The following is a 13,117-nucleotide window of genomic DNA, read 5'->3' as shown; positions in this document are numbered from 1 at the left end:
CAGCACTGTCCGTGTCCTGTGCCACACGCCGCCTATAGCGTGTGGTGGTGATGTGCGCTCCTGCCGGCGCTCGGTGCCCGTTGTCATGGCGCTATATGGGTGCCGTGTCCATGCTGCCTGTGGAGTCCGGAAGTGAGTCCCGCACACGCACGCTGCGCTGTGCACCCGCCGTTCAGGAGCAGGCAGGGACATGGAGCAGAGCACCCATACCTCGTGCTGCAGCCCCCGGTGTTCAACGACCCCCCCCCGTAAGCTGACTGTACATGTGGTAGAGGATGTAGACACATACGCTAGGGCTACAACCTACCAGTATGTCTGAATTGTGGGAGGAAGCCGGAGAAGTTGCCCGCAGCCCCAATCTGCTTCATGGACTAGACTAGATAAATGACAGAGCTGATGCAGGGGCAAACGCAGGATTTGTAAAGGGGGGTTTCCATCAGACAAATGTCCCCACTTTCTATGGGATACGTTTAATTTGCCGGCTGTTGAGATCCCGGCGATCAGGATACCGACTCCGGAATCCTAACAACCAACAATGCCGCCAGCCGGAATGCCGGCGCAACAGGGCTATTCCACTTGTGGATGCCCACAGAGTGGCGAGTGCAGCAATCCCGCAAGGGGACTCTGGAGGATGGAGGATGCCGCTGTCAGTAATAAATACCGAACTCCTATCTACACCTCATTTCACTATGATTTTAGACTTCAGGTGCTATTAATATATTTATATCTCAGGGAGTAATTCAGTCCTGATCGCTAGGCTGCGTTTTCTCACAGCCTGCAATCAGGTCTGAACTGCGCATGCATATGCACCGCAATGCGCAGGCTTGTCGGATGACTGCACCGGGCATTGGTGCATAGCGACGGGATGGTGCAAAAAAAGCGATTGCACGGGCGATCGCAAGGATATTGACAGGAAGTGGGTGGCAATTGACCAGTTTCTGGGAGTGTCAGGGAAAACGCAGGCGTGTCTAAGCCTTTGCAGGGCGGGTGTCTGACGTCAATTCCGGTCCCGGACAGGCTGAAGTGATCACAGCGGCTGAGTAAGTCCTGGGCTGCGCAGAGACTGCACAAAATCAGTTTGTGCAGCTCAGCTACACATGCGAACACACACTTGCACAGCGAAAATACACTCCCCTATGGGCGGCAAAGTATCTGAACACAGGACAGCAAAAAAACACTTGCGAGCGATCAGGTCTGAATTACCCCCTCAATCAAGTAGCCTACAGTAGTTTTACATATAGATAATTTTTATATTATTATTTACTCTTCATATTTAAATAATGTATTCAATTAGTTATGTTCCCATTAGCTTTTCCTGGTGCTATAAGACATGTCAATTTGGCTTGAAAAATGTGTGTGTATGTATATATATATATATATATATATAATGCATTAAGCTAAAAAATCAGTGCACATGTACAAAAATGTTGGTACTGTATACGGTTTTTAAAGCCCTTATGAGTAGGAAGCAATGGTTTATTGTAGGGAGAGGTTCCTTACCAAGGTCAGCTAGGAAGGGATCAGTCTGTGTGGTAGTAACATTCAGCGTAGGCAGCCTCAAGACTTGTTGTGACCATTAGCTCTGGTTCACCTGCAGCTGGCTGAGAGAGGTCAGTGTGTGTAGCTCTACCCTGCGGGTCCGCGAATCGCGGCAAAATGCCACGAGTGGGCGGAGCCTAATGCCGTGAGTGCGCGGAGCTACACTAGTATGCCACAATTAGCAATAAAATTGATTTGGTCCATCAGGGGGGGGGGTTTCTGGGTACTCAGAAACCCCCCCTGGGTGCGCCACTGTGATGGGCCGCTGTGGGCACAACTCCTCCCTCCACTCTCTACCCATGGCATGATACATCTCACAGGCACTTATCCTGCAGTCCCCCAATAACAGGCTGGAAACTGGCTGGTTGTAGGAAACAGCTGAGTGTGCCCAGTTCCACTCAGGATTTCCAGCGACTGCAGGGTATACCCTCCTGCAGGGACTCTCAGGGGCAGAGGGACTTACCATGTTGCGGCAGCTTCAGGTATAATGCATGGAGCTATTTAGTAGCCAGTTTCATCATTTAGTAGCCCCGTGACTGACACCAGGGTAAGTTCCAGGACCCCCCTCATCCACCCTACCCCCTAAACCTCCCTTCCCGCAGCCTAACCCTAACCTCCCTGAAGCAGTGCCTAAACCTTACCATCCCCATGGGTGCTTAACCCTAACCCCCCCCCCCCCCCCCCGCAGCCTAATACTAACCTCCACGGGGGTCGTTTAAAGTAACCCACCCCAGCCCCAAACGTAACGATGTAGGTATACTAGCATAGGTCGGGATTCAGACGTCGGTGTTCCAACCTTTTCGGGATTCCAGCTCCGTCATTGAGACAGCTGTCGGGATTCAAACAACCGGTAAATTAAACACATTTTCCATTATTGTCCTGGTGCAATGTGTATTATGTGCTCTGCTTGGCGCAAAGTGTATAACGTGCTCTGCCTGGTGCAATGTGTATAACGTGCTCTACCTGGTGCAAAGTGTATAACGTGCTCTGCCATGTGCAATGTGTATAACGTGCTCTACCTGGTGCAAACTGTATAACGTGCTCTGCCTGGTGCAAAGTGTATAACGTACTCTGCCTGGCGCAATGTGTATAACGTGCTCTGCCTGGCGCAATGTGTATAACGTGCTCTGCCTGGCGCAAAGTGTATAACGTGCTCTGCCTGGTGCAATGTGTATAACGTGCTCTACCTGGTGCAAAGTGTATAACGTGCTCTGCCATGTGCAATGTGTATAACGTGCTCTACCTGGTGCAAACTGTATAACGTGCTCTGCCTGGTGCAAAGTGTATAACGTACTCTGCCTGGCGCAATGTGTATAACGTGCTCTGCCTGGCGCAATGTGTATAACGTGCTCTGCCTGGCGCAAAGTGTATAACATGCTCTGCCTGGCGCAATGTGTGTAACGTGCTCTGCTCTGCCTGGCGCAATGTGTGTAACGTGCTCTGCCTGGTGCAATGTGTGTAATGTGCTCTGCCTGGCGCAATGTGTGTAACGTGCTCTGCCTGGCACAATTTGTGTAACGGGCTCTGCCTGGTGCAAAGTGTGTAACGTGCTCTGCTCTGCCTGGCGCAAAGTGTGTAACGTGCTCTGCCTGGCGCAAAGTGTGTAACGTGCTCTGCCTGGTGCAAAGTGTGTAACGTGCTCTGCCTGGCGCAATGCGTGTAACGTGCTCTGCCTGGCGCAATGTGTGTAACGTGCTCTGCCTGGCACAAAGTGTGCATAAAGTGCTCTGCCTGGTGCCAAAGTGTGTAACGTGCTCTGCCTGGTGCAATGTGTGTAACGTGCTCTGCCTGGCGCAAAGTGTGTAACGTGCTCTACCTGGCGCAAAGTGTATAACATGCTCTACCTGGCGCAAAGTGTATAATGTGCTCTGCCTGGTGCAATGTGTATAACGTGCTCTGCCTGGCACAATGCGTGTAACGTGCTCTGCTTGGCGCAATGTGTGTAACGTGCTCTGCCTGGCACAAAGTGTGTATAACGTGCTCCGCCTGGTGCCAAAGTGTGTAACGTGCTCTGCCTGGTGCAATGTGTGTAACGTGCTCTGCCTGGCGCAAAGTGTGTAACGTGCTCTACCTGGCGCAAAGTGTATAACATGCTCTACCTGGCGCAAAGTGTATAATGTGCTCTGCCTGGCGCAAAGTGTATAACGTGCGCTACCTGGCACAGTGTGTATAGGAGGTTCGACCTGGTGCAATGTGTATAAGCGGCACTACTGTGTGGTGTAATGTGAATTTGCACAATTATGTGGCCACGCTCCTTCCCCCACGAAGTCACGGCCTTGAATTTTTGCTGCGCACACTGTCCTTGCTTTGTATTATAGGAGGGGGAGCACTCAATGGCATTCACTTCCTGCCAAAGGGCGCCAAAATGTTTAGTTACGGCTATGGTGCAGAGTGTCCTATATGCTACACAGCTCAGCAGTATTGTCATACCTCCCCCCCCCCCCTCGCAACACTTTTGTAGTGTCCAAATCGTTAATAGGATTAATAAGAACCTTCATTCCGATGGGACCCAGAAAAGGACAGGTAGGACCCCAATTTTTAAAAGTGAGGGGTCCCTGGGACCCACTTTTTTCGGGCTCAGCGCGATCACTGTGTGTGTGTGTGTGTGTGTGTGTGTGTATGTGTGTGTGTGTATGTGTGTGTGTGTGTGTGTGTGTGTGTGTGTGTGTGTGTGTGTGTGTGTGTTTTTCTTGTATCTCCCCATACGCAAGTGTAGTGTTAACATTGTTCCTATATTGCACTTCTTTCCTGCCTTTTCCTAAATTTATTGGATACCACTAGGGACCAGTATTGTCATTATGGTCTATTGCACCAGTTCCTTTGATGTGTCTTTACTAGTGTTCATTGCCATCTGGTGGTGAAGTGTCCTATTCATTTTGCTAAATTAATTCATCAACTTGTCTGCACAGTTCATATGCTACCTGGTGATGTAGTTCTCTTTATTGATTCTCACATTTAGTTTGTGTATCACCATCGCGAGGCCGTACGCTCCTCCAGTGGGGGAGTGGCTTCCTCATATACAACTCCTTTATCTGTAAGCTTCGTTTTTGTTAACACTTGCCATTACTTGTGATTGCGCTGTATTCACTGGACCGTTACGGGGTGTTATATAACTCTCACCTCAGATAACGTGAGACGTAACTCCTGCTAATTTCAAAATTCCCTGGCCCTGACTGAGTCTGGAATTTTGTAACTTTTTCCCTTCATGTAGGGAATATATAGTGGGAGTCCTCCCCAGTGGGATCATGCATTTGCTTATGTAACTTCCTAATACCGCCCGCCCGTATTTTATAACTTTTTATCAGGTGATCGCTAGCTCTTTAATTGGAGAGACCTACCTCCACCCTCATTTCTCTCCATGTTTCTTCTAGGGTATGGACAAATATATTGATAAAACCATGCCCCCCAAACAGCTGAACTCTTCTGCTAAAACGGGAAAGGATTAGGGTTCATTACAAAAATCTGGCCGCCCCTCCCCCTCTGGTTCTGATCCGGGATCTTCTGACATAACTGGGGACAGACCTCCTCCCCTCACAGCAAAGGAAAGATCTGATTTCCTGATGCCTCTCATGGATAAAAGAATTAATGATCTCCAGACCCGTTTAGATGCAGGTTTGGCCCGCATAGATTCCCATGCTACACGCATTACAACACTAGAAACGAGAGTGAGTGATGTAGAGGATCATTTACAATCCTGCCAGACAGAGGTAAAGGTGGTCATTCTGAGTTGTTCGCTAGCTGTTTTCGGTCGCTGCGCAGCAATCAGGCAAAAAAACTGCATTTCTGCGCATGCGTATGCGGCGCAATGCGCACGCGCGACGTACTTTCACAATGTCCATTGCAGTTTCACACAAGATCTAGCGACGCTTTTCAATCGCACTGCTGGCCGCAGATTGATTGACAGGAAGTGGGTGTTTCTGGGAGGTAACTGGCCGTTTTCGGGGAGTGTGTGTAAAAACGCAGGTGTGTCAGATAAAAACGCAGGAGTGGCTGGGGAAACATAGGCGTGGCTGGGCAAACGCAGGGTGTGTTTGTGACATCAAAACAGGAACTAAATAGTCTGCAGTGATCGCAAGCTAGGAGTAGGTCTGGAGCTACTCTGAAGCTGCACAAAAAATTTTTGTATCCGCTGTGCGATCCTTTCGTTCGCACTTCTGCTAAGCTAAGATACACTCCCAGAGGGCGGCGGCTTAGCGTTTGCATGGCTGCTAAAAGCAGCTAGCAAGCGAACAACTCGGAATGAGGGCCAATGTCCCAAGAGAAACTCACTCTACAACTACAAGAAAAATTGGAGGATCTAGAAAATATATCACGCAGGAATAACTTGAGATTTGTGGGAATCCCGGAATCATTTACGGGCCCTACGCTAACCTCCTTCCTCAGTACAGATTTACCCAAAGCCTTGGGAATCTTAGATGACTTAGAAGTCCCATATATAGAGAGGGCCCACAGATTGGGTGATGTACAGATTGGGGGGACCAAACGCTCCCGCCCGGTTATGGGGGGTAATTCCGAGTTGATCGCAGCAGCAAATTTGTTAGCAGTCGGGCAAAACCATGTGCACTACAGGGGGGCAGATATAACATTTGCAGAGAGAGTTAGATTTGGGTGGGTTATTTTGTTTGCAGGGTAAATACTGACTGCTTTATTTTTACACTGTAATTAAGATTTCAGTTTGAACACACCCCACCCAAATCTAACTCTCCCTGCAAATGTTATATCTGCCACACCTGCAGTGCAAATGGTTTTGCCCAACTACTAACAAATTTGATGCTGCGATCAACTCAGAATTACCCGCATTGCCCGGTATCTTGATTATAGAACCAAAGAAAAAATTCTGACTGCTTACCGCAGAATGAGAGATTTGATGGTTGGAGGTCAAAAAATTCTTCTTTTTCAAGACTTCTCAGCGGCTGTTGCTCTTAAACGTAAAGAATTCTCAGAAGTCTGCTCATATCTCCACAACAAAAACATTAGATTTGCTCTGCTGTACCCAGCGAAGCTGAGGGTGTTGGACAATGGTACTCAATTGTTCTTTACGAACCCAGAGTCTGCAAGATCACATTTTCTACCTAATAGGTCACCACAACGATCCCCGAATATATAGATCATGACTGTAATATTCCGTGGTTTATGTTATCTGGACATGCTCTCCCCGGGCGGGAGTGATTTTTGCTCATTATGATTACATTTGGGGTTACTACCCCTGTGCTTACAGTTCCATAAGTACTACTGTTCTATGTTCTACGTGCGCACCTCTAGACCTAGATGGTGCCCGCGACTATTTTGTTTTGTTGGAAAATGTTTAAAATTGAGGTTATGAGACATCCTGGTTGTTTACTATTGCTTGTATTGATAATGTTATATACTATTGCAAAACTTGATTGTATATATGTAGCTTTTTATGTCATTTCATGCAAGGAGCTTGACAATTGGGAGGAGGCCGCTGACCGGGATTTTAGATATTGGAAGACCAACAGCCATTATTCCTTTCTCGGGTGTGAGTAGTCATGCCATCCTTAGATTCTACCACTCCTGATGCCCTACCCCCAAAACCCTTTCAAATTATTTCCTGGAATGTGGGTGGCTTAAACACTCCTGTTAAAAGAAAGAGGGTCACTACACACATCAGACGCTTTCACCCAGATGTTGTGTTCCTGCAGGAAACACACTGGATAACTAATGCAGAAAATACTTTAAAGGAAGCCTGGATCGGATCCTGTATCTCCGCCCCCTTCAATATGGTGGAGGATTCCGCCGTTGACAGATCCCCCCCTATTATGCATGCATCTGATTCTCAAGGCCATTTCCTGCACTCTGTTCGAACTGCCCTGGGCCTATAGGATCCCTGGAGGTTGTTGAACCCTACTGACAAAATGCATACCCATCTATCAATGGGTCTCTTTCTCGTATCGACAAAATTATAGTAGTGGATACACTTATGTCTCATATTTGTCAGGTAGACATCCATGATATTATAATATCAGACCATGCACCTGTCACAATAGCTCTCAGTCTCTCATTCATGTACCCATCGGATCGTATTTGGAGATTCCCCCAGTATTTATCATCAAATGATGATTTTAAGTCATACCTTATTTATCACTGGACTAATTATGTGGATGAGAATTTGGACTATTGGAACAACCCAGAACTTTTATGGGAGGCCTCTAAGGCAGTAATGAGAGAGCACATAATTAGTTATATCTCTCAGAAAAAGAAAGAGGCCAAAACAGAATATGCTGCATTACAATCAGCAATGCCAGCAGAGTTCCAACAATAGACTCTCTCCCAATCTGATGCCACTCTCACTGCATACAAACAAGCTAGGCAATTGTTCGAGACTTACCTGGCGACCCAAGCTAAGCACTCCCTTGATTTCACTAAGAACAGGTTCTACAGGTGGGGAAACAAAGCTGGTAGATTATTGGCGGCCTTTTCTAATCCTCCTAAAAAACGCCATACTATAACCACTCTCAAACACCCTGTTTCGGGCATTACCTTAACCAAATCATCTGAGATTGCGACACAATTTCAGACTTACTTTGAAGCCTTGTTTGGTTCCTCACCTGTGGACATTGAGATCTAATAACAATTCCTTTCTGATGGAGTATTACCTCCACTCACCCCTGACCAGACGTCAACATTGGCGGGTAGGGTTACAATGGATGAGGTTAACTTGGTCATATCCCGACTTCCCCATGGTAAAACACCGGGCCCGGATGGTCTCTCGGGCGACTATTATCGCATGTTGCAGACTTACATTGCCCCTACACTGTTGGAATTGTTCCAATCTATACATGAAAAAAACTCCCCCTCTCCTCTTTTCAATGAAGTTTTCCTTACCCTATTGCCCAAACCTGACAGGGACCCTTGTCTACTGTCTTCATACAGGCCCATTAGTCTCCTAAATGTAGACTACAAATTGTTAGCTAAAATTATGGCACTACGTCTACAATCTATACTCCCTGACATACTAACTACCACACAAGTAGTCCAGGGACGACACGCGGTTAAGGCGGTACGCACAGCGTTGGCTGAGGTGCTATCATCCCAAAAATCCCATTCCAATCAACATGTGCTTTTAAGTTTGGACGCTAACAAGGCGTTGGATATGGTATTATGGCCACATTTGTTTACTGTATTGGAAAGGAGGGGTTTCGAAGCGAGCCTCGTTCAATTGATCCGCTCCCTATACCAGAAGCCGTCCGCTTCTTTAATGATTGATGGATCTAGGGGCCCACATTTTTATTTGGAGAAGGGCACCTGCCAGGGATGCCCTTTATCCCCCTTGTTATTTAATTTAGCACTAGACCCACTTTTACGTACGCTTCAAGATTCACCAGTTTTTCGGGGCATCTCATTTGGTACTCATGAGATAAAATTGTCGGCGTTTGCAGACGACATTCTCCTCTACATAACTGACCCTGAGCATTCCCTTAAACACATTTTCAACATTATTACTCTGTTTGGCTCCATTTCGGGCTTTAGTATCAATACTATGTTATCAAATCAAATGCTATGTTATTACATGGTAACCGTATACGCACTCGATGGATTGCTCAATATCCTTTACTGTGGGCTGCCGCACATATTCCATATCTGGGGATTATGATCCCTCGCAACCCCGTAAATTTATATAGAGTTAATATGAGCCGTGCAATTACTACCTTGACTAATGATGTGAGAGGGTGGGAATGTCTTATATTATCCTACATGGGACGGGCCAATTTACTCAAGATGGTAGCCATTCTACGTTTACTCTATCCGTTGCAAATTCTCGCGGTCTTATTGACCAAATCAGAATTACATCAAATGAATGCACTCTTTCGTAGATTTATCTGGAAAGGAGGTCGAGCCCGCATAGCACTGCGGAAATTCATTCAACCAAAATCTAATGGGGGGATAAACTTCTCGGACATAGTAAATTACAATCATGCCGCTCTTTTGAGGCATTTACGAGATTGGCTGCAGAATAGCTCAGTATACACTAACACATCATTGGACCAAGGCTTCCTTCCTAGTGTGAGCCTAACATGTTTACTCCACCAACATGACCAGGAAATACCTGACTCTATAAAGTTGAATCCCCTCTTATGGACTACTAGGAAAATTTGGCACATACTGCGTCATAATGCAGGTGTGAACCAATTCCATTCTCTTCACCTACCCTTGATTCGCAACCCTGACTTTCTGGATGGCATGGCTGCTCACTCCTTCACTTTGTGGAGATCGGCAGGTATTCACAATCTGCGATCCTTGGTCTCAATACAGGATAAACGTCCTTTGCTTTACTCAGAAGTATCAGCCCAATATGCCATGGTAAGTCCCTAACCCTTGGCATTTCTACAAACACAGTTTTACATTACACATGTTATTACTCATTTTTCAGCCGATTATTGGAATAGCTTGTTAGACAGCCTTTTGGCACTCCCGTTGCCTCCGCGTAAGGCCATTTCTATCCATTATACTTTCCTGAGAAATATTATTGACCACGCTGAGGTAGCGGGAGGAATGTCTAAATGGTTGACCCACTTTCCCACCTTGACCATACCAGTACTGGAAAAAGCCCTTTTGTTCTCACGAAAGGTTCTGAAATCTAGTATGTACACTGAACTTTTCCTGAATATATACCATAATGCTTATCTATCCCCTCTTCGGCGTTTCCATATGGGAACTTCCGATACGCATACATGTCCAAAATGTCATCAAGCAGAAGTGGACAATTACCATTGTCTTTGGGCTTGTTCCATCATACAGTATTTCTGGCAACTCATTTGGCGTTACGCTGAAGCTAAACTTGTCACCTTTGTGCCTTTCACCCCTGAATGGGCTATATTAGGTGTTTTTGACCCTACTCTCCGAATGACTTTAGAAAGTAAACAATTGCTATTAGCCCTTAATGCTGCTGGGAAAAAGACGATATTTCAGGGCTGGATTGACACCGCTCCCCCACAAATTCCCATATTCTTGTCCAAGCTTCATTTTCTATTCAAAATGGACTGGGTAGAAGCTATTGTGGATAAAGGTAAACAAGTTGAAAGTTTTTTTTATCCTTTGGGACTCGTATATAGCATCCCTCCCTCTCGCTATGCGGCAACAAATTCATTTCAGCCTCAAAAATACCACCTGGTATCTCACGAGGCTGGCAGCTCAGGACCCACCTGTTATTCTGGTCTAATAGGGTGCAAATGGTCGACGACCTCTCACGGAAATGCTATGCTACACGATACAGTTAACATACATTGCAGTAGCTTTTCTTGTTTTGTACAAGCAATGTCTTCCTCTAATACTATGATTTCTTTCCATATGTCAATGTTAAATTGTTTTCTGAATATAAGCTCTGATTGTATTTCCGGCCAGATTTGTGATGTTATAATGTCTCAATAAAAAATATTATATAAAAATAAAAATAATAATAAATGTATTTATATAGCGTTCTTTCTCCAATAGAACTCAAGGCACTTAACACAATTAACATAATACAGTACAACTACAATGAAAATCAGAATGCTTTTCATAAAATACAGAGAGCATGGCGATATTAAAGGGACAATTATGGAAATGCTTGAGTAAAAGGGAAAGCCTTGAGTTTATTATTGAAGTATTCTAGAGTGGAGGCCTCTCGAACTGTATGGGGAAGAGAGTTCCAAAGAGTTGGAGCCACATGGCTAAAAGCTCAACCCCCAGATGAATTACAGGAGATTCTAGGTACAGCTAATAGTCCTTCATCTACAGATCGCAGAAATTGAGTGGGGCATTATGGAATCAGAAGATGCTTCAGGCACCTAGGCATGTAGTGCTTTGAAAGTCAGAAAGACAGTCTTGAAGATGATTCACCATTTTACCAGCAGCCAGTGGAGTGAGTAGGGAATGGGTGTTATGTTGCTGGAACGGTATTGGCTGGTTAACAGCCTGGCAGCTGTGTTTTGTACCTGCTGTAAGCAGTGGAATTCTTTTGCTGGTAGACCAATGTAGAGGGCATTGCAGTAGTCTAAATGAGGTGATACAAATTCATGTAGACTTTTGGCAGATCTTCAAAGGGAATTAAGTGCTTGATTCTGGCTATGTTCCTCAGATAAAAGAATGAGGATTTAATTGTGCCTGATATCTGATGTTTAAGTGTCAAGCCACCATCCAGGACAACACCAAGATTCTGCACATGATCAGTGGTTTGTAATTCTGAATCCCCAAGTGTAAGTACAGTTGGTTGGCTATGCTGCAGTCTTGTCCTTTGATGTTGCAGTCCTATTATAAGGATATCTGTTTTATCCAAATTCAGTCACAGTGAACTGGCACTCATCCACTCCTGCAGCTCAGCTAGATAGCCATTTAAGGTTGTTATTGAGTTTTTAGTACCCAGAGCAAAGGACAGGTACAGTTGTGTATCACTTAAATAGTAGTGGTAGACCAGGCCATGGTGTCTGATTATTTCACCCAGTGGTAGCATGTATACTGCAAATAGCATTAGAGATAGTATAGAACCTTATGGGACACTTCATGGCAGTGGCACTGGTGATGATGAGTGGACTCAAGATGAAACTCTCTGTGACCTGCTAGTGAGAAATTATTTGAACCAGCTAAGGACTGTCCACAGAAATTTTTCAGGCGCTCAATCAGAATCCAATGGTCCAAGGTATCAACTGCTGCAGAGAGATCCAGAAGGATTAAGATGTAACTGTCACCTCTGTCTCTTACTATCAGAAGATCATTTAACACACACACCAGGGCTGTTTCAGTACTGTGTCTTCTCCTGAATCCTGATTGGAATGGATCATAAAATTCATGTGTTGTCAGGCGGGTTTCCAATTGATTTGCAACCACTTTCTCTAAAGCTGGAAAAAGTTTTATTTCATTTATGTTATTTTCAATGGTAATGCAACAAATAAGGACTTTGTCACGGTATGATGGTTTATATAGTCACCGTATGTAGTAAATTACAAGGATATCCACTTAGAGGGCAAGAGAAAGAAATTAATATAGTGTACAAATGTTTTATTTATTTTTTCAATTATTTGTTTACGTTTTCATATATAAACTAACCAGTAATTCCGGTGATTTATGCTTTGGTGACGGCACATGGGCACATGTTTCATTATTGTCAGGCTCAAATGTAACTACAAAATATTTTCACTCTTAGGGTGGATACACACCACAATGATGGGCAATCGGGCCAATGGTCGGACTGAAATTCCCTTTACCCGCACCATGCCTGATTGCCCATACACACCAACCCAATGTAATAAAGGATGGAACGATCACTGTTCTGTACGTCATTACAGAAAGCCGGGTCACATGCAATATCTTCAGGTGACTGTGCAGCACAGCCAACTGGAGGATGTTGCATATTGTGCGTACACCAGTGGTTCCCAAACTTTTTTGAATCACGGTGCCCTAGAGCAGGTGTGGCCAACCAGTCAGAGGGAAAGAGCCAGAAAAGATCATAGTAAAGGGCAAGAGCCACTATCATGCGCGCGCCGTAGGCGTGTGCACAAAATGGGGGCGTGGCCTAGTTTTTACAAAGCCACACCCCATTTTTGTGCACGCACCTTTCGGTATGACATTTGTAGGAGTATGA

Source organism: Pseudophryne corroboree, chromosome 5 (genome assembly GCF_028390025.1).
Source record: "Pseudophryne corroboree isolate aPseCor3 chromosome 5, aPseCor3.hap2, whole genome shotgun sequence".
Classification (NCBI taxonomy): domain Eukaryota; kingdom Metazoa; phylum Chordata; class Amphibia; order Anura; family Myobatrachidae; genus Pseudophryne; species Pseudophryne corroboree.
The sequence above is the reverse complement of the archived record's forward strand: the minus strand, read 5'-3'. Positions refer to the sequence as shown.